Raw genomic sequence first — 3,983 nt, 5'->3', positions numbered from 1 at the left:
CAGGGATATAAACAAGTCAATAGGTTGGAAATGATCTGTACAATCTGAGGGGGGAGGTGGGGGAGGAAAAATAGGAAAAAAATGAAGGAAGGGGTAACAAGTTTGACAAGAAATGTACTTATTACCTTACCTATGTAGTGTAATCTTTTTGTATATCACCTTAACAATAAAAAATTAAAAGTTAATAATAAATAAATAAATTTTATATTTCACTGTTGTTTCTTTCATGGTATTTGAGGAAAACAACTATATTTTTATTTAATCTTTAAATCTTGTACACAGGCTTTACAATACAGTTTGTTCATTTATGCATCCAGCAGTGCATCTCACAACATAGTAGCAGTTATATAAATGCTCTTCATTTTTTCTGTGGTGCATGATATCTCTAAAGTCAAAGATGACCCATAGAGTAGATTTTTTTGGGGGGTCCAGTCGTGAGGCCTGAACTCTAGGGCTGGGCGCTGTCCCTCAGCTCTTCAGCTCAAGGCTAGCACTTTACCACTTGAGCCACAACGCCACTTCCGGCTTTTTTCTTTTTGCTTATGTGGTGCTGAGGAGTCGAACCCATGGTCTCAGGCATGCAAGGGCAAGCGCTCTACCACTGAGCCACCTTCCCAGCCCTAGAATAGATTTGTTGTTTTTTTTTTTAGTAGTGTCTTCATTCTACTTACTCTATCCAGTCAGTATAGTATCATCAATGAGATTAAATCATGTGATTTTTTTTTTTAGAAGTCTCTCTACAAGCTAAAATTTTTACATAGGACCATAGAGTTGACACATTCCTCAGAAAGGTCACTGCAATCCTACTGGCCTGGCAATCCTGCAGAAAGAATTTCATCTAGTGGTATTTAATAAGAGAGTGGAAAGAGAAAATATTGGCCATGTGAAAAAGTGTATTCTATTACCTGAGAAGGTTTAAATTGTACAAATAGCAAAATCATATCTGGAAGAGCAACTGTATTTAGAGTCAACTAAGTAAATTCATAATAACCTCCTGGTATCCTTTCTTTATGGTCAAGTTGGTAAAAACTAACATGAACTAATGAGCAACTCACCATCAAAGACAAATTGCTTATTTTTGGTAGAGAAGAATCAGAGTACATGGGATTTGTACTCCCTGGTGTTTGGCCCATGTCCTATGAAAATGAAAAATGAGGAGATGGTGAAACTTTGTGTTGAGGAACATTGAGATGTGAGCTAATGTTATAACAATGGTTCTTGGCACATTGTGAATAATGACAGGACAGATTTCTCTAAGGATGAACTTCAACTTCAAATATGAGACTTAGCAGAATAGAAATGGTAAAATATGCCCACCACGGGAATGGGGGAAGCCACTCATTAATTACTTGATTTAATTAAGATTATATTTAAATTACACTTGTTTAGAGCTCAGAATGTGCTCCCAAGTATGTCAGAAATTAATAATTCTAGCTTGAAAAAATCTTATTCTTGCCCATGGGGTATCTCATAGTGCAGAAGGACTAAATATGTACAAAAGAATTATCAAAGGCTATGTGGGAGAGGGAAGCAGCAGTATACTGAAGTATACAGATGTGGACAAGGAAGGATGATGTCGGGGGAAGGCAAAGTTCTCAAAGTAAGGCAAACTCAATATGAAAGGAGTGCCTGGGGGCAGAATCATGTCTTTTACCAAAATACATACTCAAGTAAATTGAAATTAAATATTCAGCCCATAGGAATCAAGAAAAAAGAATAAACAGAGCACAGTCTCAAGTAAATCTAAGAGGACATTTTGATGAATAAATTACTGGACCACAGATTAAACAGTGCAGCAAGGTCAAGTGAGACAAGAACTGAGAAGGATATTTTACATTGTGAAAATAAGAGGTAATTTATGAACTGGGGAAAATGCCATTTTCTTAGAATATAGAGAATGGAAACTCTATTAGGATAGGTTGAGCAGTTAATGGAAGGTCAAAGAAAATACAAGTGCCCTTTCATACAGTAGAAACCTGACTTAAGTAAGTCATATTCGATAGTTAGAGAACAGAGCATAAAATGATATTGTTTTGTTTATGGATAGCATTTTCTCATAGTTAGCATGGCAAAATAAACCTCTGGATTATAATTAAAGAAATCAAAAAATTTCAAACTCCAAGAGAAAAGCTGCTTGGTTTGTTGATGTATTAAATGTATAGTATTTAATTTAAAATATTTGAGTAGATAGCTTACATACAATCCGAAAGAGAAGAGATAAATCTCAACTCCCCCCCAAACTGCTGGAGGAGAAACAATTCTCATGATCATCATGAGAGAAGACCATTAACATCCTTGTAAAGAGAAGAAGAAAGATGTATATGCAGAGTTTCTTCTCCTGCCTTACTCTGACATCTCTTCTCATTTAGCCTCTAAAAAGTTCTTGAAACATTATTTTCCCATATTTCCCAGACTAAAAGTGAGCTTCAGAGAAATTAATGCACGGAAAAGAATCAAAGAAACTGAAGTGAAATTTCTTCTTTCTTAGTGAATTTTAACCCTACCAATTGGCTCCATAGTGGCATGCCTATCCATATACATTATGATGCACTTTTATCGAACTCACCCCGACATGTTATTTTACAATCTTTGCGATTATGAAATAAGAGGATACCATATGATAAGTTGCCATGGTTTTCTCTCCATTCGTTTGGTGGAAAACATCATAAAATCTATTGTTATTATAGGTGAGGTACATAAGTCCATAAATGCTATTTTGCCTGTTTATTTAAAGTTACAGTGTTTAAACCGTGCACCAGTGGCTCACGCCTATAATCTTAGCTACTCAGGAGGCTGATATCTGAGGATCATGGTTCAAAGCCAGCCCATGTAGAAAAGTCTGTGAGACTTGTATGTCCAATAAACAACTAGAAAACCGGAAGTGGCACTGCGGCTCAAGTGGTAAAGCACTCCCCTTGAGCTGAAGAGCTGAGGGGCAGCACCCAGGCCCAGAGTTCAAGCTCCACGACCGAAAGGGAGAAAAAAGTTAGAGTCTTTACTTCCTTTCTCTTTCTTATATATTGGATAACACAATAGCATGCCCCACCCTTCACTTGTTCAGGGAACCATTCTCTGATTTTCCTGCTCCATGGCACACATTTGTTAAAGAATTATCATACATGACAATGCAATCTAAATGATTTCTGCATTAACTTCTCTTCTGAAAACAAAATGTGCATTTTTCCTTGCATCTCAGATCCAAATACTGTGACTATTGAAGGAAGGCAATGCTTAGGTGAATTGTTTTCAATATATCTCATTTTAGAGCATTTTCAGAGGCCGTTGAGTGAGCAATCCAATGATGGAAGATGAAGCAGCACAACTACAAGGGTATGTTTTCTTTCTGGAGTGCTGTCCTCATTGTTTCTCAGAACTGCACTCCTTGCCATGTGAATTTCTTCTGATTCAATGGAAAAACTGTGTCACCATTTTTGTCTTTGCTTTTTGTTTATATTGTAGGGCATGAAGGAAAAAAATCTACCTGCTCTTTTCCTCTTAGTTTCCATAACGAGTTTCTCCATGAAGATTTAGTAACAACAGTCTCTCATCACATCTCTGTCAGCATCATCTTATCACTTATGCAAGCACTGGGAAGATTCCATGTATTGATAATATGTCAGTCAAATCCCAGACCGAGAACAATGTGGTCTCAGATATCCATAATGTCCTAAACTGTTTACTTATGAGAGAGAAAGGGAGGAGGGGAAGGGAGAGAGAAGAAGAAGAAGAAGAAGAGGGAAAAGGAGGGAGAAGTAGAGAGAGGAAGGGAGGATGGGAGAGAGAAAGAGAAGAAGAGAGACAGAGAGACAGAGAGAGAGAAAGAGAGAGGGAGGAGAAATGTGGTGATAGGTGTGGTTCAATGGATCCAGTATAGTTGTCCTTATTTGTTTAATTGTATCTCTGGGTGGGGTGGATATGCTGTAAAGGGTTGGAGATGAGATTTCTATTCTATTTCTTGCAAAAGAAATCTTTACCAACTTATA

The sequence above is a fragment of the Dipodomys spectabilis genome, unplaced genomic scaffold (assembly GCF_019054845.1).
Source record: "Dipodomys spectabilis isolate Male_0828 unplaced genomic scaffold, ASM1905484v1 ptg000327l, whole genome shotgun sequence".
NCBI classification, from domain to species: domain Eukaryota; kingdom Metazoa; phylum Chordata; class Mammalia; order Rodentia; family Heteromyidae; genus Dipodomys; species Dipodomys spectabilis.
The sequence above is the reverse complement of the archived record's forward strand: the minus strand, read 5'-3'. Positions refer to the sequence as shown.